The following is a 25,279-nucleotide window of genomic DNA, read 5'->3' on the forward strand; positions in this document are numbered from 1 at the left end:
TTCTAAATATTAATTTCAGACACAAACAAACAATGATAGCAAAGCCGGTTCAGTGAGTAAATAAGTATAATGGGAAAGAATTCTCAGAATATAGAAAGCACAAAAAGAGGGATCAGTTTAATACATGGTTATAAAGTTAAACCGAACCCCTATTTTATGGCCAATTTCGTTTTCAATCTCTTTGTCTTTTTTTTTCTCGCTCTCATCTCGATTTTTTGACATTGACTTTTTCTATAAATTAAGTCTTTTCTCAAATAATTTTATCGTTTATTTTTATAAATGCAATTCATAGAAATAAATACCAATAATAATAAAAAAATGTATATATTCTCAATGATATTAAAAAATATTTTTTATCTAGTTAAATTTTTATTATTTTATGATTAACTGAACTTTATTTTTGGCATTAATATGAAATTTAATATTCTTTGTATCATACTTATTTTGATTTTTTTTTTCTAAATAATTTATTTTGACGAAACGTATTTTATTAAAATCTTTTTAAAATATTAAATTATATACAAATTATTTTCGATTTTCTAAAAAGAAAATCGACTAGTTTGTATACGTTTTCAATCCTAAGAACGTTCTAAACTATAATTCGATTTGCAGATTTAAAATTAAAACGTTTTAAACAAAATCAGACTATTGATTAAAATCTAAATATCGATTGAATTTTTTAAGAACTTAGTATTTTTAGACATAAGTTAACAAACTTAGCAAAAAATTGATATTCCCCCTTCCTGTATCTGTTTCTTTCTCTCGTTGAGTTTTTCTAATATTAAAATTAACAAAATGAAATACTAAGTTTGCTATAAAAATTGACACATTTTTACTTGCTTTCCACCTTTAACAATCAACTTTAAAATGACACAGCTTTTCGGGGTATGCTAAAAACGAATATCTCATTTAAATTTGTCGCAAATAAGTAGCTTTTCGGATATTAAGCAATGTAATTATGTTTTAAGTAGTCATTTTTTACGCGCAAGCGCGTGCACCAAACATATACTTGTAAAAAATGGCCACTGCTTATAGCATAAGGAATTACATTGCTTAATATCCGGATACTTATTTGCGACAAATTTAAATGCGATATTCGTTTCAGTATACCCGAAAAACTATAAATCTCATTTTAAAGGTGATTGTTAAGGTGGAAAGTAAAGTAAAAAAAAATTACCAAAATCAATTAAATTTTTTGTTTTACTTTTCTCTTCAATCGCAATAAAACTACAAATCCAATCTTTTGTAAAGAGAATTGAATTTAGGACGCTGAAAACGTACGATAATCCATCGTTGATTTTCTTTCTTTTTTTTTTTTTTGTATTTGTAATTTTGTTAAAAATATATATTGATTTATTTTTTAGTTATTTTTTTTTTATTATTTATACTCAATATTTAAACATTTCTTCCTTTTAAAAAGTAAAAATTAGGGGTTTGATTCGTCAGTTATTTCCCTCTTATTTTTTGAATTTCCTAATTAAAAAAACAAAAAAATAAACCAAGAAAACTTAAACAAAGAAGACAAAAGTGGTTTTCCCGGCTGACCTCCATTTTTACACGTGCTTACTGCTTCCCACCATTCTCTGAAAATCGAATTTTTTCTTTAACTTAACAGCCGTTGATAAAAAAAAACGTGTTAAAGCTTACTACTTTCATATATTTATTGTTATAGAGGAAATTCAATTATTTTTTTTAATTCTTGGCAATATTAATATTTTTGTGAGGGGAACGTTCTTTCTACATTTAAATATGACGAGAAACGGATTTGTAAAATTAATGTCCATTTTTAACGTAAATTATTTTTTAGTTTTTTTTAATTTAAATATTCATTTTAATTTATCGAATTTATTCCACTTATTTAGTTTAATTACTTTTTATACGTACAGTTTTCTCTTATAGTCTTAATTAAGTTAAATTGTCCAAATTATGTAGAAGTGGTTACTGGCATGAAATATGTAACTGATGGACGACTGTGTGCTGGGTTCGAATTGTTGGGCTTACTGCAGTGCATACTGCATCACTCTGTTATCTTTACGATTACCGCTTCCCATCCACTTCCGATTGCCCTTTCCATACTAAGTTTTTTTCAAAATATTAACATTATTAGCCAGAAAAGCCCTTAATATGGGATGAAGGTCCTGTTCTTTATTTTCACTAAACAATTTAATAAACAAAAGATACCATAAAAATGAATGAGCAACCGGAGGTAAAGTATGAATCCGTATATTCTGTCCCCAGCTATAAATTAAATATTTTCGGTATTGTTTCCAATCGCCAGACTTTACGACTGGACACCAGCAGTGCTGGTAGCTGGTTCAAAAAAATAATTGGCGACTCTTGCTTCACCATACACGCCTCCTCGTGTAAGTAACTTTACAATGGCCATGAATTTCCTGTTAAGACGAGAAGGTGATTTAATGTACCTTCCTTCCCTTAAATCCGGCAAATTCAAATCTAATGTTATAGTATAAGATGGGCGCAGTGAAGTTACTTTTGTAGTAGCAAGAATGTGGTTACTTCCTCCTAAGTAAACATCTAGTAGGAAGTATCGAAAATGGTAAATCTCTTTTAATAAAATTGCGACTACCTTTCGTGTCTTTTCTCTCTCTTTTTGAGGCATTTATTAAAATATCAAACAAAACAAGGTGTTACCAAAGCCAAACCAAATTACTCTTTTACCTACCGGGATAAATTTTTATGCTTTAACTTATTTTAATTTTTTTTTTTTTTTTTAATCCTTAAAATTAGAAGTATTGAAACAGCCTATTTGATTAGATTTAAAAAAAAAAATGGGGGTTCCATTAGTCTAGCCTTAAATATTGCTCAAAAATCGAAAATTAAACAAAATACTGATAGAAACCCATCCAATAAATGTCACTAATAATGTGAGTTTGTGAGTTCTACCAGTATTTTGTTTTTATGAACCATTATCGAGGTTTGACTATGGCTCTAATGAACTAACTCGGCAGACTTTACGCTACTTTTTGTTTCAAAAGTAAAATAAACGCTATATATAAAAAAACGGGTTTGTATTACTGTACACATAGATTCGAAAAAGTTGTCAAAAAACAAATATATAACAAATAAATGTTATCAAAGGCAAGATAAGTTACTTTTCTACCAAACTGGATATATTTTTCGTGTTTTTATTCAATGTAACATATTTATTCAGCTCGAAAAACATAGTGTTTACCGATGTATTGGAAAATTCAAGATGGCGTCTGATTCTCTCTTTAACATGGTAAGTTTGGGAAAAGGTGTTATAAATAAAAAACTATACAAAATACTATTAAAAACCCGCCGAATATATGTCAACCTATGTCACGGTAACATATATTGAGCGAGTTCTTAACAGTATTTTATCTGGGTTTTTATTTATAACACCTTTTCCCAAACTTACCGTGTTAAAGAGAGAATCAGACGCCATCTTGAATTTTCCAATACATCGGTAACCACTGTTTTTCGAGCTGAATAAATATGTTACATTGAATAAAAACACGAAAAATATATCCAGTTTGGTAGAAAAGTAACTTATTTTGCTTTTGATAACATTTATTTGTTATATATTTGTTTTTTGACAACTTTTTCGAATCTATGTGTACAGTAATACAAACCCCAAAAAACTTATTCAGATGGGTAGAAAGAGCAACTTAGCAACCTTTGGTAACATTTGTTTTATTTTTTTTTCACCTGTAGTTCATGTTGGCTTTTAAAACAAAATTTTCTTGCAATCCAATCGGGTTTATTAAAAATGTTGTCTGCTAAAAATGCTGATTATTGGCTCATCTTGACATCTTTCGTCTGCTTCCGTAACAACATAACAATGCCGAAAGCTGCCGACATGATCTCCAGTCGGTGAGGGAGGGACTGACAAAATTCACCACAGAATTACCCCACCCTATATGTAACAGTTTGTAACTTTATTATGAATTAATATTATCAGTATAACTTTTGTTCCATTTAAAAGATGGGCAAAATAAACCAGTAATAATTAAAAAAAAATTTTTTTTCATCGAACGAAAATAATGAAATTGCGAGACGAAAATCGTATTTACATAATTGACGCTTTAAGTGAAAACATACCCGTATTTAATAAATCTAGCAAAAATCAACTAATGGTCAGATTTTCGTGAAATTTTCAATATTTATCCATTTTAGTAGGTATCCCAAACCAAAATTTTATTTTTATCATATCTAAAAAAAAGTAATGTGGGCATGTAGATTTTTGTAAACCATTTACAAAAATACCAAATTTATTTTGGTAGGTCAATTAGCCATCAAGTTATGATCATTCAAAGTTTGTCGGAAAGTTGAAATTTGCTATCGTGGCCGAGAAGCCAAATTTCATAGTCTATAACTAAAAATGTAAGCTACTAACAAGTGAAAAATCCTTATAAATGTAATGTCATCTTGTAGTAGATGAAAATTAATACAAATTTAGGCAATAAATATTAGATGAAACCAACTTAAACACTAGGCAAAATCCCTCTATCAACGTGAAAACAGTGAAAATACGACACGGAAATGCAACTGTTCATATCAATTTCATTTTAATAGCTAAGGTATTGAATCTTCTTAGTATGATTAAAAACACATTAGAGATCAAGATAATTCTTTCTTTTAATTATAAATTGATAAAACCACTCAATTGTGGACCATGTAAAAGCAGTCAAACAGGAAATTTTGTAAAAAGGGCAAAAAAGGTAAAAAAAAATGAGTCAAAAGTACGTTACTGAAATTGCTATAAAACTGTAACCATTGGTGGTAGAAGCTTGAAACTTTGCAACTTTACTAATTTTTGGATGAGGAATTCAAAAAAATGGTTGCCTTGTTTCTAATAACAAAACTTTTTGCCACAGAAATACTTTTACTTTGGGAAATTTAAACTCGCCAAAAAAGCACCGACGACAATAATATTTAGAAATTTTTTATACAAAAAAAAAAAAAGGCACAAATCATTTTTTTTAAACATTGAAAGACTTTCAACTTAAAAAAACAAGTAAGAAAGATATTTTAGGTCTTACTACAATTCCTTTCTTATCGATCTTCTCTCAGAATTCTTTCATAGGCTTCTGCTATGGTAGATATCTCGGGAACCCTCCAAATCCTACCATCACTTGAAACTGGCATTACCTCAAAATCCCACCTGTAGACAAATGCTGACTCTACTTGTGCAATGTCCTCTGATAAAGGCCATCGAAAATAATCTTTTGTACTTTTTGTTTGCATTAAAAATTTTACTACAGTGCTGGATGCAGCTATAATATCAATGACTTGGCCAATGTAAAAGTTGGTGTCATAGTAGACAGCTACCCATTGTCCTTGATGTTCATAACTGAAGATATCCTGAGATGGATCTTCATCACAACTGCAGGAGTTATCTGAATGTTCAGCAGATTCACTTAGGGAAGACATTTTTTGTTGCTTTGGTGGAGGTGGAGATGAATCAATTGGATTTCTTTTCAAGTAGTCAGAGAGAGCAGCTTCCAGTTGAACTTTATTTCCACTGGTGTTGATTTTGACACCTAAAACAACCTTGAGGTATCTCAATTGGTCTTTAAGTGCTTCCAAACCACTTTCTGAAATTTTTTTTATCTGTTTATCAGACTTCACTGGACCACCATGCTTAATAACAGAGTTAATAAGTCTCTCTTTCTCAGCAGCAGCTTGACGTTCTTTTTCCTTCTTTAATCTTTCATTTTGTGCAATTTTTTCTTGGACACAAAGTTTCACAAAGGCTTGTTGTGCATGTTTTTGTCTCAAATGTTTTGCATGTTTTCTGGAGATGCTCAGAATGGATTGCCTCTTTGTTGATGATATTACTTCCAACCAAGCTGTTGTCCGATTGCGCTTAAGCATATTTGAAGATGATCGATTATGTAGTGATGCAAAATGCATGTCGTTTTGTTTGCATGCTAAAATCTAAATCTCCAAAGGCATGCTCACCTGACAGATTTGTTAAAGGGCAGCTCTTCAAGGCATCTCTCGTCTCCTGATCTACATCTTTTCCAAAAGCACCTCCTTCTAAAAAGTCATGCAACTGGTGCTTAGTGACAATGAGGAACTTACTGAGTATCTTGCGCAAACATTCTAAAACAAGTTCAGGGGCTGTGAGACTAATACAGAGAGACACATTGCCTTCCTCAAAGAATTTCCCATTAAATACACCTTTACAGTCAGATTTTAATAACAACTGGGGATTGTTGATCCAGCATTTTAAACTTAGAGCCATTTTCTTGATATAGTGATGGAATTCAACATACTGAACAGTGCTGTTAACAAGTTTCCAGAAAGGTTTGGTCAAATTAATGTTCAGCAAACCAACTGCAGCAAGTAGGGAATGTAGTCTCTCATCAGAAATGTCAGCCAAAACACTCTGTAATTTCATATTGCAAGATGTTGCAAACACAGATAAAAATAATTTTATGTGCTCTTTATGGTGATATATTGCCAGGGCATTTTCAAATAGAGAATTAAACCTATTTGCCCGATAACTTGTGATTTGAGATTGGTACCCTTCTTTGCTGCAGAATGCCAGCCATTCTGTCCTGCAACCACTTTTATTGTTTATGAGTGTATGTACGGGTGACAACAAAAAAAAAAAAATAATATGCGTTCTGTCACAATTTCTGTTAATGCTGACATAAAAAGTTTTTATGTAATTATTTTAAAATTTTAGAACAAAATAATTTAATATATTTGCTAATATATAGCCTTGGAACTGAGTTTCTATATTTAGTCAGTTTTTTTCTACAAAGCGTAAATTTAGACATGTTTGGCGAATTGAAAAACAAAAACATGTGCGTTCGGTCACAATTTCTGTTAATGCTGACATAAAAAGTTTTTATGTAATTATTTTCAAATTTTAGGACAAAATAATTTAATATATTTGCTAATATATAGTCTTGGAACTGAGTTTTTATATTTAGTCAGTTTTTTTTCTACAAAGCGTAAATGTTGACATGTTTTATGAATCCAAAACAAAGAAACAAAAAATTAGTAAATAAATAATGCTTATTTTAAGTAATTTATTTTAAATAATTTTTTTTTAATTCTCTCTTTTTTTTTTTTCATAATTAAAAAAACTTGTGTTTCTGAACAATAACAAAAACATATACTTTATCGTCATAAGTCACTAGCCGAACGTTTTGTTTATGGAATTTAATTAAAATAATTTAACAATGCTAAAGTTTATCCAACCGAAAAAAATAAAAGTTTCCGTCAGTCCCACACAACTAAAAATGTTTTGTACACGGTTTTATTAAATAATTTAATTAAAATAATTTAACAATGCTAAAGTTTATCCAACCGTAACCGAAGGAGAAAGCGATGAAAGAACATATGAAAGTTTGAAAAAAGCTATAGAAAATAAACTGGCATTATTTTTTAAATTGTAAATTTTCATTTTTTTTTTAATTACGTTCTAAAAATATTAATTAAAAAAATATCTTTCTATAACTTTTTTAAATAATAAAGAAAAAACAAACTCACCTAAGAACTTTGATAAGTCCATAGTGAAACAAGTTGTTTGTTTGTTTTTCTGTTTAGTCAGTCAGTACTGACTGCTGCTGTGTGGCTACTGGCTAGCTGACAGTTGATAATTGGTCTCTCTGGCATTAAGTTGAAAATCTCTGTAGGTACCCTAACTTTTATTAGTGTGTGCTCCTTGATTTATGGGGCCATAAACATGACACCAACAGATTTACAAAATGATGCCTTCGAATTCTTACTATAAAATTTCTTTCATGTTTCTTTCACTGAAGTTTTCAAGTTGGATTTTTTTTTAGAAAAACCACTTATAACCTTTTAATAACCTCACCATGTTATTAAGTGACCTTTTTTCTTTAAAATGATACCATTTTTATATACTTAGAGACTCACAATATGAAGCACAACAAATTTGAAAAACATCAACATTTTTTTTGTGTAAAAAATAAAGCGACATTTACCAAAATTAGAGGCATAACTTGAAAAATCCTGAAAAAAAAAACTATTAAAGACACAAGAAAAAGAATTATATATCTATAAAGACAAAAGATTAAATTTTATTTAAATCAAAACCATATCAAAATAACCCAAAAAACAAACGAGATATCGCAAGTTGAAGTTAAGGGAAATTTTACTTTATTTACTAGTTTTCGCACCTAAACTAGGCCAGTTTGGGATACCTAATTTTAGAATGAAATTACATATAAAATGCAGTTTTCATAAAATATACGAGAGGAAATATTTTTTTTAGTGCGTGTTCCCCCCTCATATTTATTTTTTTCGAAATTCGAACAAAATATATTCAAATCTATCGAAATTTCTATTTATTATGAAACAGAAGAGTTCAAATAAGTAAAAAATATTTTTTTTTAAATTTAAATACACATATTGAACAAAAATTTACCTTCAAGTTGCAATTAAAAAATTGATATAAACTTAATGTTTTTTTTTGTTTTTTTTAAATAGCGTTTTTTCGAATTAATATATACTATAATCAGTTGAATTGCTAAGAAAAAAAAACTTCGTAAACATTAATTATTTTTAAAGATTAAAACGATTAAAATTCCATTATTTCAAAATGTTCCGTTACAACAGATTTTTAATTGTGTTTAATTTTTTTTTAAATATTAAGTTTTAATATAAACATGACTCTTGTCAGCTATTTTATCGCCAGATTAAAACCAATTTGAAAATATTATTGCACAAATATTAAGCATTTTGTAGGCCCCCCCCTCATATTTTGTTTCTTTTTACCGAACAAAATATGGAACCTCGTAGGTAACCAAATGAACATTCAGTAAAACCGTATTTTCTATTTAATATACAAATGTTTATAATATTATTAATCGTTAAACTATGTAAATCTTAAAACCTAACAAAATTATAACAAAGATTAATTATTAATTGCAGTTTAACAAAGGTTTTAAAAACTCATTAAGTCACTACTGCTTTTCCATAGTTCGTATAGTTAACACAAATCTAACGTCACAGAAACATGCAGTCCATTTTTCACAATCGTTTGGCAGACATTACCGGTCACGCTGGATCAGTACCAAAAATTTACGTGAAAAGTTCAAGATTGGGTTTCAATTGCTTCCACGGTAATTGATAATTGAACATTAGTAACAGTTAAAATCAAGTTCTGCATCTGTTTTCTTTCTTTATCAGCTAATCGTTCTACTTCCTGATAAATGAGTTGGAAAGATCCCTTCTGATTAATGTTTACCAATTTTAAAATAAGCAAAAGAGCTTGGCTGTTTTTCAGAATAATACAATGTTTTTAATCTGGTAAACATTAATCAGAAGGGACTTTTCCAGGGCATTCATTGTGAAGCAGAACAGATTAAAGTAAACAAAGTCGCCGCAGAACTATTTTAATTCTTGTAACTCCAGATGGAATTGGATGAAAATTTGAATGGATCATGAAATTTCTTGAAAAATTAAATCATTAAAACAGTAATTTAGATTTTCTAATTGCTCACATGTTGATTTTCATAACAAAATTTATAAAGTTATGTGTTTTATATATTTCTATGGATAGGATTTACTCTTAAACTAACCAATTGATCATTATGAATTTTACTGCAATGCAGTTGCAGTTAATAGGCATAAGAGGTTGTAATATGGGCTATATATAGTTTTATGTGAAGGGGTGGTAGTTCTTCATGAAAATTCAGATATTTCCAATTTTTGTGAAATTTACATATTAGACATTAATTAATAAATGTTCTCCAAATCTCTGTCTTTTGGATTGTTTAAAAAGTTTTTTAAGGATATAATATAAATTCCTATTTCAAAATTTGCAGTACATTGAATTTGTTGGCACAAATTAAACAAGATTCGCTGAATTTGAATTTCTAAAGTTAAATTTTAGATTTTCTCCAATCAAAATCATCTAACAGAATTGGATTTTTCTGACATCTTTACAGTGAAGGTGTGTGATTTTGCTGTTTGGGTTAATTGTAAGTATTTACATTGAGGAGACAAAAATGTTTTGAGTCTGAGCGCAAATACTTGTAAAACAGGCATAGGGATGCAACATTGCAGCAATGAGGCAGGGGTTGGAATTTGGTTGATAATGCATGACCTGTTAGGGTGGAGACTTTTTTTTGGACCTGGTTTAAGAGGAAGGGACTAGTAGTAGATGCACCAGCCCAGATGTGGCAACAATACTCCATACATGGGCGAATAGTAGCTGTGTAGATATATAGTATACTGTCAGATGTCAGTCATTTTCTAGCATGATAGAGAACTCACCTTCTTTGCAGCAACCTTGGCAATATCTTCAATGTCTTTGTTTCAATTCTTGCTGCCTTTGAATGTTAGGCCAAGGAGTTTAAACAAAGAGTTTTCAGGTAGCATATTATTAGTCATGACAATCAGTTGTTGGAGTTCCTTGGAATTGTTAAAGGAAAGAAGCCTGTTCTTGGTAGCATTAAATGTTACCATTTCATCCCTTTTTTTACTATAGATTGGAGGTCATTTTCTCAAAGTGGTAGGATTAAAGATTTTCCGTGGCAGGGCTTGTCACTCAGATTTAAAGTTAATGGTGCGACTGGTTCAAGAGAGACACTTGTAGGAGATTGTCTTGTTTTGGACCTAAATTTAGTGATAATGTAATTTTTGTATATATACTAATGTTTCGAATTTCAAAAATATAGAAAAGATTTGAAGTACTAACTGCTAAAGGGCAATAATAGCCAGGTTAAATTTATATGTGAAATTAATCCCCCTCTGTTTTAAATTCTAAGGTATTTGTCATTTTTTTTTTTTGGGTTTGTATTACTGTACACATAGATTTGAAAAAAAACAAATATATAACAAATGTTATCAAAGATAACATGTATTTGTTATATATTTGTTTTTTTGATAACTTTTTCAAATCTATGTGCACAGTAATACAAACCCTTTTTCTTTTTTCTTTTTTCACTTAGTATATTCACACATAATCGCCTAAAAACATAGAATCTTTTTTTCAATTTATTTTATTTATTTGTTTTTAATTGGTAGCTATAAAATCATCTCTACTATTATATAAAAGGAACTTTGTTTTCGTGCCCTATGGACTTAAAAACAGCTTGGTTGATTTTTATGAAATTTCACATGAAGTTACTTTATGTGCTTGGCAATGTTTTTAGCATGATACTTGACTTTTGCATTTTAAACTTTAATGCAAGCCATTATATATATATATATATATATATATATATATATATATATTTTATGAAATTATTAAAATATATATATATATTAATAATTTCATAAAATTAACAGTAGGTTATCTGCAATGTAGACTACAATATATTGTGAACTTAGTCACTGCGAGAGGCACATGAAGTTTCCTTCAGGTGCATCACAATGGGTTCCCAATTAAAAGCAGGCAATCAATCAATTTAATTGAAAAATGAGCTATTTCATCAATTTCGATGACAAAAATATGGGGTGTAAAACATTCGGTGAACATTATTCAATCTTGGGCAATGTTGGGTCACTCTGCTAATTTATAACTCCAATTAAAGTTTGAAAGTCACATGCATTTGAAAACCAATATTTCTTGAAGCAACCACTATTATATAAAAGAACCACAAACCACATTAATTTTAAACAAGTTTTTTTCCTCAAAATTAACCTGTTAATGTGCTTTACAAAACCCATTGATTTCAAACTAAACAACCGACAGCGACTTCTGCTGCAGCTGCTGACTAGCTTATAATTATTAGCAATGCTATTGAAATTGTTTACTTCCGCTAAAAAGTGTTTGATATTATGGAAAAAAGGCTAATTAAAAACAGATGGTAGCATAAGAGAAATCGAACACAGACTATCATTTTAATGTATAAAAGTAATAAAAGCATTAATTTATTACTTGTAGCACAAAAAATATTTAGAAAAGATGTTCGATACACATGTTCAAATCTTAATCTAAAGACAAAAAAATTAATCAATCAGTTTATTTCATATCCCGACAATAAGATTAATGTTTTGATTGTTTTCCAAATTTCATGACAAAATTCTTCAAAGTATAATGGTACTAAGCTTTTATGAACCAGGAGGTTAAAAAAAAACAAAAAAAAAAAACTAATGCAAAATGGCCATTTCATAGTGTTAACATTTTTATCATTACTTTCCCAACAACTCTTCAAATATATCACGTAGATTATTATTTATTAAATCATGTGAAAGAAATATTCAATTCTAAACAAAATGGTATTATTTTGGAGATTTGAATGTATTTTTTTTTCTTAATATATAAAGATCACTATTTTAATAGAATTATTTTAAAATCTGTTATTATCCAAAGCGTTCTATAGTTGATGTGCATTGCTAAATTACCAAATTATCTATTTCAGAGACAGTTTTCTCAGATAAATCATTTATAAATATCAGAAATAATATAAAGGTCAAAGAGTTGATCTTTGTGGTATGCTCATATTATATTGTTTTGATATACGACCATCGAGGACAACCTGGATTTTTTTCTTGTGTAAGAAGGATCTGATTATATTAAGTATTCAATCAGTAATTAGAAAAGGGATTCTAGACCTACATTTTAGTAGGATTCTATCTTGATTGTAATGTTTATAAGGAGATATAAGTGATCCAAAAACTGTTCAGGTAGGAGTGGGGTGTAAATTTATCCATCCCAGAACTGTCATTGTGTATCAATACACATTTAAAGTAGTTTTTTGTCTTGCTTATATTGCTATTAAAAATCTACTTTTTTAGTTAAAAATTAGTAAAATGAACTAAATATATTCTGTGATGGCTATGACAGTGAGCGACTTCGTGAAGGTTAACTAAGTTGCATATTCTTTGAAAAACGAATGTTCGTTCATTAATTATTCATTTTTTATAGTTTCTTATTGGATGGTTGGATTCATTCGACTATTATGCTCACTTCTATTTATGCATATTTCTACATTGTGCATAATTGCATAGCATTTAGGATAAAAAGTTCTGGCAAATGCACATAAATGACCTTGCATGTGCATGCAGAAAGTCTCTACCAAACTCCTTTTTTATGTTATTCTTAGTTGTTATCCCTTCAGTCAGAATTAAACTATCAACCTACAAAACGATTGTTCCTTAAAACTAATTGGTAATACCTTAATTTTTTGTGCCACAGGTTTATGTAGACAATTTTTGTATGAATTTGCAGAGTTTTAAACCTGATCTTGTCTAGAAGTATAGTATTTCTACTTGCGTGTTACCTCAAATGTTTCCTGCTTATATAATCTTAAGACATGTGAACTACTGCCTGTTGAAGGTTTGAACCAGTTGCAAAGTCACCTTTAACTCTGCAGCTTGATATTCTACCTTCAAGCTAACACAAACGTGAGAAAGAAGGAAATTTTAACTATGTAATGTTTAATCAGTAGGGCATAAGCTTAGTTATAGTGTTCAACAGCAGAGGTTGGAACATTACTTGAAGTCTGGTTTGACTGCTTATTATAAATTCTAATATGCCAATCAGTGTCTAAGAAGGTGATAATACATACACTGCTAATTATTAGTTTCCATATTGTATCTATTTATCTACTATTATAGAAAAGGAACTTTGTGCGTGAATCTGTTCCTTATGGAAACAGCTGGGCTGATTTAAATTTTTTTTTTAATTTAAATTTTATACGAAGATACTTTAAGTGTCTAGTCATGTTTTTTAGGTAAGTTTAGTTCTAGAATGTGTCTGATAAATATTGAAAATCGATAATTGGAAAAATCCAATTTTGACCAAAGTTAACACTTTTATACAATCTAACATCACAAGTGTATTTGAGAAATGTTAAAGTTGCATAAGCAGAAAGGCCCAGCCTATAAAATCAACTGTAGATTCTTTTATGAGGTAGAGGTGTGTTCGAAATGAATTTGTTTAGAGCACAATTTAACTATGATATTTGACTTTTTCATTTTAAACTTTAAGTGAAGCCATTATTTACAGATAATTTTATAAAATGAACAATAGATTCTCTTTCTCGATCCTCATTCAATTCCGGACAGCGTCGGGTCTCCCTGCTAGTTGATTTATATAAGTCTACTTTGGAAGTTATTGTTGCACAACATGTGCTGTTTTGAGATGTCTTGCTTTCCATCATTTTTCTGTCTATACTTCTTACTTCATTACATAAGGGCAAATAAATTTTTTTAGTATCAAATTTCTGTAAAGATTTGAAATGTAATATGGATGTTTGTATATTTTTGAGATGAGGATTGATAATTATTTTTTGTTTTATTTGGATTGTTTGGACTATTAGACATATACGTGCACTTGCGTGTACAACAATGGCTACCACTTATAACCTAAAGAATTATATTGCTTAATATCTACTTTTCTGAAAATGTAAATGCGATATTCATGTTCAGCCTACCCTAAAACCTAGAAAAGTCATCATTTTAAAGGAAAATGTTATATGGTAGAAACCAAGTAAAATTTACCATATTTTTTATTCTTTTCCATTTTTGAGTATTTTAATTAAAAAAAAAAAAAAAAAATTAACTATTAATTACCTCATTTTTGTTTCAAACAAATATGGCCACTGCTTTACTACATGAAAAATGGTGGGATCCTTCTATCGATCCAGTAGATATCTCACTGCTGATGCAATTCTCTATCTATATAAGAGCCGGGTACGTCCAAGGATGGAGTACTGTTGCCATATCTGGGCAGGAGCTGCTAGAAAGAACTTATCTTGCCTTGATAAAGTTCAAAATAGACTTCATAGCCTTGTAGGGGATATCCTTTTCTCTTCCCTGCAACCTCTTTTTCACAGAAGAGATGTTGCGAGTTTGTCTGCTTTATCATTATTTTTATGGCAAATGCTCGTCTGAGCTCCAATCTATGGTCCCCCCTCACCAAACTTTCACAAGAAACACCCATCTAGCAGAAAACACTATCAATAATTTCCCCAACTCTTAATCTGTGCTTAAACTTAAGCGTAGATTCCATGAACAAAGTTTCTTTCTTAGAACTGCACGTCTATGGAATTGTCTTCCGTTTTCCTGCTTTCCAGCTGACTACAATATGGTTGTCTTCAAGTTTAACGTAAACAATATTTTGATGAGCCGTTCCATATAAATTACCGAATTTCCATTACTAACGAGTACTATATTGCCCATTGTACACTCTTTAACCTTTATCCTTAACTGGCCTCTTGGCCTTGATAAGTGGTGATTCCTATATAAAAAAACATGCGGAAAAGTATCTTTTCAGTATCATGAAAACTAGTTGCCAGCCTCAATTTTAAATTCGATATTCGTTTTCAGCGCACTCGAAAACTAGAAAACAAGTTTTTTAAGGTAGGTTTTGTGTTTTTCTACTAGGCCGTGATTACCATATTTTTTAAATTTTTTTAAAATGATTTTTAGCGATTACTAGTATATTGTAGCCATTACAAAACTTTTCATAATCTTAATTTGAATTGAGTTGTTTCCTATTATCAAATAGGGCTTGTCATAAAATTTAATTTTCTTAAGAAAACCGCTTAATTAGGTAAATCATAAACTACAATTTTATCTGCCCCTTCCAAGATTGAAGTGTAGCATTTGTTCTGTTTGTTTCCTAGGAAATCATTCTCTCAGGCATTACCTCCTCTGAAAGGAGATGGAATGAGTTTGTTGCTTGAAGAAAATGCTGATGGGTTCGACAGGCATATTTTATAGGTAATTCGTTACTAGCCAAAATGTTAGTGATTTTCTGGAATGTCCTCACCATACATTTAGCTTAACTATGTCTTACTTCCAGCTCTGAAGGGATGGGGGAGTGCAAGTAAATTCTTCTTCCACTGTCATCCAAAGGAAGAGTCTATTAAGCAAATGTCTGTAGTGTGATATACGGAAGTTAAACTAGCCAGAAAGGGTTCAGGACATGCATTGCATGGAGAATTGATATAAGAGTAATGATGAAAATTAAATCAGAACAGTATAGGGAGATGTGTGCAGAACATAAGATTTTGATGGTGTAGTCACACTGAAAGAATGAATGGGAGTTCTTGCGTCAGATTTCGAACAGTCAAGGTGAGCTGATAGACCAGATGTTTGAAGTGCGATCAACTAAATTCTCTGAAAATCAGGCTCAGAAATATTTTCTTTCTGGTGTCACCTCGCAGTTGAATCCTGAATCTTTCATTACCTTTCCAACCATTTCGATCTTGTTGACAAAGAAATCTGAAATCTCATTTGTTTGAGCTTCAAAATTATCTATCACTCGCATTTTCTCTCAAACAATCAATATTCATTACATCCTTTGAATATTACCTACATGTTTTGTTGAAACATAAATTTATGACATGAGAATCTACTCAAAATACTTTAACTGTAAAAATGTAATTTAATGGTTAAAAACTTTTGGCCCCTTTGGATTAGGGCCTTTGTAAAAATACACAATTTTGTCTGTTCTCCGTTTTCAATTGCTTTTTAAAATTTTCTGAAGTTACTGAAATTTGAGGAATATTTAGTCATTGATATCTAATATCTATTAAGAGTTTACAAAATTCAATATCTGAATTTCCACAAAGGGCTTCTACTCTCTTACCTAACACCTTAGCAAAAAACTAAATATAGCTTGCATTTGGATCCCTAAGACCTAGCATCTGTGTTTTTGAAATTCATAATGATCCATTAATGACTTTGTGAATCTATAAGTTATAATTGCCACCTGGCACATTTGTAAAATTACCTATTAAAATTCTCACAGATTCTAATCTGATTTCTATAAATATTTAAACCTTTGGATTCTATTTGTATTGTAACAGCTTAATAGATTTTATATTTAACTTTCTCATGCCATTTGGAAGTTTGATTTCTTATTTTTAATTGTAATACAAGTAGTGAGAATATCAACCATTTCATTTGAACATGATACATTGGTCATAATCTTATCACAAACTTTTTAGAAATATATCTTTAAAAAAAAAGAAAAATTCCAAGTTGATTTTATATTTTGAACATGATCTGTTTTTCATTCCTTGTTTTGATATTGTTTTGATATTAAAATAGAATTGATATTGTTTTGTTTGTAATTTTTTTGTATATGAACCTGGCGGGATCCATGTCTTGGTATTTATTGTTCAAGAAAATTAAGGAAACTGACAATTGCATCTCCCCTCCTTCCGAAGTAAATTGATCGAAAGAAAATATTCTTGAATAGAACTATGTATTGAACACAATCATCGAAATATAAAACAATAAAAAGAAAATTAATGTATGAATTATATATGCAAATCTTACAATGTCAATTGCAAGTTTATGATCAATCTAATTGAATAAATATGAAAGTCTACCTTAACATCAAAACAGATTGTGTTTATTTAATTGATCTCTTATTAGATTTTGAAATACCATTTCTCTCTCTCTCTCTCTCTCTCTCTCTCTCTCTCTCTAATATATATATATATATATAGTAAACTGCTAGTACTCACAAACACATTTTAGATTTGCATGTTTATTTTATAAACAGCTTCTAATAAATTAATATTCTAATATACAATTTTGCACTGTCATATTTTCTTATATCTACATAAGTTTTGTTGATAGTAAAATGTATGCGAAAATAATTGGTTTTTCGTCAAGAAAGCATAAAATGTTGGGGTTGGGGAGGCTAGATTGTTTTAAATGGATAAAAAAAAAAACCCCAAGTCATTTAATCTATTGTTAGATTATTTATTAATGTAGCCTTACAAGTTGATTTTTTTTCTTTAGATAATTATTTTATCGACTTGCATCAAAAGAGCTACGGAAAAGATGCTTAAAACCATTTGAATTATGCAAATACCATCAGTAGTTTAAAAGTTAGAATTTTAAGTGCCAAAATTTAGTCTTTTCCGTGGACATTTTTCTTTAGAAAAAGTGGGCTAAATGTTCAACATTTCAAGAAATTCGGTAATTTCGCCACCATTTATTTATTTTTCAAGCTATTCTCATGAAACTTGGCAGTCTTATGTAAAATTGCGTGTTCTTTCTGATTATGCAGTCAAATCTGATGTATCTCTTTACCATAAGCCATGAATTATAAATTCAGATGTACAAATTTCAATTTTTTTTTAAACTGGCGCATGGTATCATACAGTGGATGTCTATTTATGAACAAAACTAAGTATTTAGTGGTATTTAAATATAGCTTTATTGAGAATAGGCATTTTCCTGCCTCCTCACTAAAGGAGAGCTTAATCTTGGGTGTAGCCATTGAATGCCTAAAGAGCATTAATAGCCGCTATTTACTACCCCCCTCAAAGAAAAAAAAAATTAAATAGATATGAATTAATCTCAAGAATTAAATCAAAGAAAATTTTTTATGTAGATTTTGGATTTCTGCAAAAGATGGAAATTCCCATAGTCGACCAGAACTTATGCATTTTGGGACCAGTCCAATTTTCAATTTTGTAAATGCTCTATCTGGCCCAAAATATACCCCTATTTTCTGAGATGCAACCATAAATCGTATTCTACATGAATCCTCAATGTAACTTTCACAGTACTAGGATACCAGGAATCCTGATAAACAACAACTATATATTCACCAGTTGATGGTAATTTTTGTCATTTCTATTCTGTTTTACTGAAAATTCAATTATGTAAACAAAGAAATAAAACTAATTTTTTACCTTGTTTTCACCTTAACATTTAAAATGATTATTTCTATAGGTTTTAAGGTATGCTGAAAACGAATATCGCATTTAAATTTTCTGCAAATAACTTTTCCGGATGTCATTTTTTTGTTATTGCTGGTGGCTATGTAGGTACGCGCAAGCGCAACCCCGAGAAACTATGCACAAACATGCATACTTAGATAGCCACCAGCAATAACGTAAGAAATGATGTTGCTTAATATCCGGAAAGCTACTTATTTGCGGAACATTTAAATGCGATGTTCATTTTCAGCATACCCGAAAACCTTTAAAGGTAGTCATTTTAAAGAAAAACTGGAAACAAGGTAAAAATTTACAAAATGCATCATAATGAAATTCTTTATTATTATTTAGATATCCTCAGTTAAAAAAAAAATGAGGTTTTACAGATTAAAAAGAATGGTCTTGACAATGAGTTAAAAATAAGTTTCACAATATCTTTTTTATTTAATTGTTAGGTGAAAGTACAGAATAGTTAACAAAAACACCCTTCCTTCCCCATATTAAGAATGGGTTTCTAAATAATGTTATTTCAGCATGGTAGCATAAGTGCACAAGTACCTTTACTTGTTATATATTTGTGTTTTTTTTTTAAATTTTTTTTTTTTAAATTTTTTTTATTACTAAAACAATTCTACCTTAAGTACAAATAAGAAGTTAAACAACATTTTGTTGTTTTTTAACATTTTTAATGCATGTGTACTAAAAGCATTTAAAGACAACAAAATAGTATTGTTTGGAAATCAAATTTGAAAAACTTGAAAAATTTTTTAAATTGACGAACTCAATAAAAAATGACTAGTCTAGTAAGACGAAAGCAGAAACAGTCTTCTATTTTTAAGAGAATGCTTTAGTCAGCTCAGTGCATGATGCACTTAGCGACCGTTTTTCTGTAAGCGGATTTGATTTCTATAAAAGATAACATTTTAAAGAAAATTCCCAATTAATAATTAATCAAGTATTTACATATTATACATGAAAATAATTCTGAAACTATTATCTATATGAAAATGGATGATATATGCCGATTTATCTTATCAATTTTGAAATATTCTTTGTCAATTTTCTTGGTCGTAACTTTGCTTCCTGTGGTCGTAAAAATAAAAATCAAACACCAGTAGAGATGGACTTTGTTTATATAACCTGTAAAATGGCTCCTGTTTGAAGGCTAATTCTATCAAGTATTACATTCTCGTTTGAAGGAGGCAGTAATGTATCTGTCATGTTTTTTAAGGGAAGGGGTGTAGTTGTTGCTACGATACCATACTCTTAAGCATTACTTTTTCCTTTTATCTTCTCAAGTATTACCTTCATTATTTTGGATGGGGTATCGTATCTGTTCTGTTGTCATATTATCATCCTCCCAGTAATTCCCACCTCCTACTCCTTTGGGGGTATGGTAGTATATTTTCATTTGTCATGATATGCTCCTCCTTAGCATTACCTCTTATGAGAGAAGGTATAGTATGTTTGTTCCTCATAATACTATATTCTCCAAATTAGCCTTTTTGGGGGGGGGGGAGGGGGTAGTGTACTATATATTCTATTGTAATACCATTCTAAAGCCAGCATCAACTCTTTTTTTTTTTTTTTTTTTTTTTTTTTTTTACAGTGTTTTGTTTGTTTTGTGTTTGTAAGGGGTAGTGTCATTTGTCATATCCTCTCGGTTATTGCTTCCTCTTTTTAGAAGTCAGTGTATATAATTTGTGCACAGTGATATCACCGTCTCCAATCAAGCAAAAATGTGATCGAAAGAAGCATATATTGGCTAGTATATTAAAGTTGTTCTTCTAGTATGAATAGGCTTTTTATTTCATTGCAATGTGCAAATAGTGTTGCAACATTATGCAAGATATTTACCGTTTTTGTAAAGTGGAATTCCATTTTTCTTTTCAATTCAGAAAAAGCGATAAAAAAAAAATTATAAACAAACTGATTTTGGTGCAATTTTACTAATTGAGTCTTTGAAAAAATGCATTTCAGAGAAAAACATTATTACGTACTCATGCTGAAATTAGTTTAAATTAATAAAATTAGACAAAATGGTTCAGTAGAAAAATAACTAAGTAAAACCAGTTTTTGAAGTGGTAATTTTTCACTGTATATTAACTCTTTAGAATATCGAAATCAGGGGGAGATAACTGCATTCTATCGTTTAAGTTGCTTTGCACAGAATCCGATGACATTATCTTTCAAGTTGGCCATTTTGCTTTTTCTCGATACACTGCATGTTTTTTTCCGAAAATAAACTCCAGTACATCTACAGGACCATTTTTCGTAGTTTTTTGAATTCATACTAATTTCGACATCGCACTTAAGTACGTAATAGTGTTTTTCTCTGAAATGCCTTTGTTTGAAAATACACAATTGGGTCAAACTAAACACTATAATAAAGTTGCATCCTGATTTCTACTGGATTGCTAGAGTTTTAGATCCTTATATTTTCATCATTTGGCTTGATTTTATTTTTCTGCTTGTTCCTCTTGTTTTATTTTGCTTTCTTTCTTGGGTTGTTTTGCTTTGCCTCATGCCATACTTTATACAATATAGGAAGATAGAAAACTTTGTTTCATCAAAGAATGATTTTCCACGGAGAAATCCATCCGAATTTCAACTTTTTATTTGTTTATTTTCCTTATTGGCCATATACATTCCTGTTTAACAACTGATTCCAGCTAATTTTCGTTCAAATGCTTCATAAACTTAAGTTGATAGATTATATTTTGGCCAAAGTATATTTTCTAAAATATGCTTTTTCTTAAAATAGCTGAAGTCCACTATAAAAAATAAAATAAATTTATCTCAATTTCTTTTATTGGCAGTTTCTCAAGCTTACAATGAGTTATCTATAAAAAGAATATATTTAAGTCTGTATTTTTTTTCTGTTTGTGTTACTCTGATAGTTTGCCCTTTTGCTAACATTTCTTGATTTAAACGCAATATAAGTACTGAAGGTCACTTGTCAGGCAGTCATTCTTTTCTACAAAGTACTGCGGTAATAATAATGCTTTTTTTTTTTTTTTTTTTTTACTTTTAAATAGAAACAAATCTTCAAAGCACTTTCATTCCAATATTTTCTATTGATATCTGCTTCCTTCAATAATAATTACATCGTTTGGTGTTTCAACTCTGAAACCACTACACCTGTTGTATGACCTACAAGGCTCCCAGCAAACCTGCCTTCTCATCTACATTTGACTGCTTCTGTCTTTACTTGCTATACTTTATTTGCTCTACTTCTGTCATTGAAATAACATTCAGAAACTGATAATCTATTTCTAATGGAGATTTGGTAGTTGTCTGAAGGCAAAATTATACTGTTACTTTTAATTTTCACTTCAGTGGAGAGGGGGTAGTGTAATATTAGTTTGATACCATTCTACAAGGGATTTTCTTCTGCTTGGGGTGGAGGTTGAAGGCAAAAATATACTTTGGCTGTTCAATTCAGGGACAGCATAGTGTAGTGTCTGGTCTTTGGTTGCAGTACAATTCTCCGAAAGATTATCTTCTGCTTTGCAGAGCAGGGGTGGGTCGGTTAAGTGTAATATCTCATGTCATATTATCCTCTTAGGCAGGGATCAGCAACTCGTTCGAGACCGTGGGCTGGATCGCGTTATGAGGGCCACTAATGAACAATCAAAGAAAAATTACATATGCAGACTACTGTCAATCTAAATATTTAAAGTCATGATAAAAATAAACATTGAGAAATCAGAAAAACAAAGAAATTTAAAAAAAACAATAAAAAAACTTAGTTTTCCTCAAAAAACGTCAGTCTTTCAAAATGAAAAAAAATCACCTGAAGTGAAGTGGATGAAATTATGATGTGCATGTTTGAAACTGTTAATGAAAAGATAAAAATATGGCCGGTTGAATGATTCCAACAACGTACATAGGGTAGGTGGCAAGAGTAAGCAATGTGGGGGGGGGCGGTTGTTACTGTTAAAAGCGTGAAATAGAAAGCCGACTGAGACAACATTGTCTTTTTGAAACTATCTGTCATTGGTCAGTCAAATCAGCTCTTGGTTTTTGTTTTGTTTATTTTTTTATGCAGAAATGGAAGTAGTTGGATTTTGATTGTGTTTTTGCGGTTATAGTATTCAAATTCAGTTGAATGGATTGGAGGACAATAACAGCAGGCATTTTAAAGCTTGGTCTCCTGTATAATAGTCATTTGTAATCATGATCATGGGCCGGTCAAAATGCCTTCTCAGGCCAGATCTGACTCACAGGCATTAAGGTTGCTAACCTTTGTTTTCAGGTATTACCTCCTCCTTGGGGAAGGGTTATTATACTATATTTTCATTTATTGGGATACTATTTTCCAAGGGAGTATGTTCTGATATGATTACTGATATTAATTAGGATATCATTTTCCCAGACTAGTGAAAATACTAAACTTGAGGGAGCATGTATTTTTTTAGTTATTTTAATCAAAATTAATTTAAAAAACTAGATTTATTTTTATCTTGGTCAGTTTATTTTTTTTCCAGGTGTGTTCAAGCATCATTTTAAAAGATTCTGTTTCACTTTCAAATGTTCACATTGATTAAATCTCATGAATGTCTGTTTCTTTCCCTCCTTTGTTTTATTTTAAAGTTCAAACTTTCAAAACAAAATTTATACCACCAAAATGATGATTTTTGTATGAATTCAAGATAACCTAATCATAAATGGAGACTTTTTTGGAAAAACTGTACTTTTAGTTATGCAAGAATAATTTCATAAGATGTATCATGGATTATGAATATTTGTATGTGATCAAACAGTTAGCTACAATGTTATTCAACGGGACAAGATCAAAGTGTAGTATCTGTTCTTCAGATGCTGCACTTCTATTTCTTGTTCTCTTTCGGTGGAGGAGAAATCCTTCACGACTGAGACAATTTTTATTTTTGTACCTTTTCTCCACGTTAAAAAACGACCCTGGTGTCTAACTCTGTCCCGTGGGGAGACATAGTAAATAGGTACAATGTTATTCAAAGATGGAGAATGAAAAACTCATGTCCATCTTAATAATTATTAATTTGAGCCATCTGTGTAATTCTAGAACTTACTGTTGAAAAGGAACGGTCTCTGCCTCCCATTTTTTAATTATAGCTTGCTTGCTTGCATCTATTAACAATGTCATCCCATTTTGATTGTTAGAAAAGTGTAATCCATTCTGATACTATGCTTCATCTTTTCTGTTCTCAGTAAGGGAGAAGTCTTTCTAGACTGAGACAATTTAAATTTTGTTCAGAGCACCCTTTAAGGAAATTAATTTTCTCCACATTTAAAATTAACCATGTGTTTAACTCTGCTCTTGTGTAGAAGTAAGATTTAATGTGGAAATAAAATTTGTTTAAAGTTAAAACTTAAACAAAACTTGAGTAAATTATTATAACTGGAGTTTCATGTAAACTCTGAATTTTGTTTTTACTTTTATTTTATAATTTGAGGAAGTTAATAATCTATTGGCAAAGTCATTTTTCATGAAGGTTAACTAATTTTCATATTCCTTTGAAAAACAAACATAAATTCATTCCTTGTTTTCTTATTAGATGATTAGATTCATTTAAGTATTACGATTAATTCTATTTATGCATAGTTTCAACATTGTGCATAATTGTAGGATGAAAATGTTCTAGCACATATATTTGTATTTTATATATATATATATATATATATAAAATTTCCTCAAAACATTTGGCCTTGATGGAGGGGAGACGAAAGCTTGCTGCTACGGTTTCAAATGATCTGAAATAACAGCAAGGAGAGACTTGATTCCAAATATTTCTCATGTTATATCTCCTCTTTTGGAAATAGAGTACGATTATGAATATCTTCAGTATCAAATAATCCTTATATACTATGAAATTTACTTTAAGTATGAAAACCAAACAGGGAACCATAACATATGAGACATATTTGGAATCAAGTCTCTCCTTGCTGTTGTTTCAGATCATTGGAAACCATAGCAAGTTTAGTCTCTCCTGCATCAAGGTCAGAGGTTTTGGGGAACTTTCAAATATTTTGTAATTCATATGCAAAACTAGGAAAACAAATGACTCATTGAAACATTTTATGGCTGTAAAGAAGTGCAAAAAATAGGCTCTGGATAATGGATGATCCCCTTAATATGTGACTTTAAAGACAAATGTCACACATCTCACTACACAATTCAGGTCATTACCTTTCCAATGAGCCTTCGTTTGTTAAATTCTGATCAATAGTCACTGAAATATGAAACTTATAAAATTGCCAAAAAAAGGTGGTATATTTATTGGCTATATCTATACTGGTAGCCAAATTTCATATCTGTGGTTCTATGGGACGAAACTACATGAAAATTTGCAGGCTTTTTGTAGAGTATAATACTATTCTATGGTAAAATTTTATGATAATTGGTAAAAAAGAACCTATATTTTCAAACTAATAAAATATGCCCAAATTTGCCTACATTTGTGTGTGTGTATATATATATATATATATATATATATATATATATATATAGTGTGTGTGTGTCTTGCAGGCCAGTTCAGTTTTGTTGCTTCAGTTGTCTCCCCGTGGCCTTGCCAGGCCACTAATATATATAGTAATCCACATACAGTACTGTTTCGCTGTTTCACAGCTCATCAGTACAGTTGGACAGGCAACTACCTCAAGCCAGGATTGAAACCCAACCGTCT

General features: G+C 30.2%; 1 protein-coding gene across 5 annotated transcripts in view; it reads left to right on the plus strand.

The window, feature by feature from the left end:
• LOC145269215 (zinc finger RNA-binding protein-like) overlaps positions 1-25,279 on the plus strand; it is a 117,377-nt gene that overhangs the window by 4,436 nt on the left and 87,662 nt on the right. The gene's annotated exons all lie outside the window — the stretch shown is intronic.

This window comes from Euprymna scolopes, chromosome 4 (assembly GCF_053919585.1).
Source record: "Euprymna scolopes isolate OS-2025 chromosome 4, ASM5391958v1, whole genome shotgun sequence".
NCBI classification, from domain to species: Eukaryota; Metazoa; Mollusca; class Cephalopoda; order Sepiida; family Sepiolidae; genus Euprymna; species Euprymna scolopes.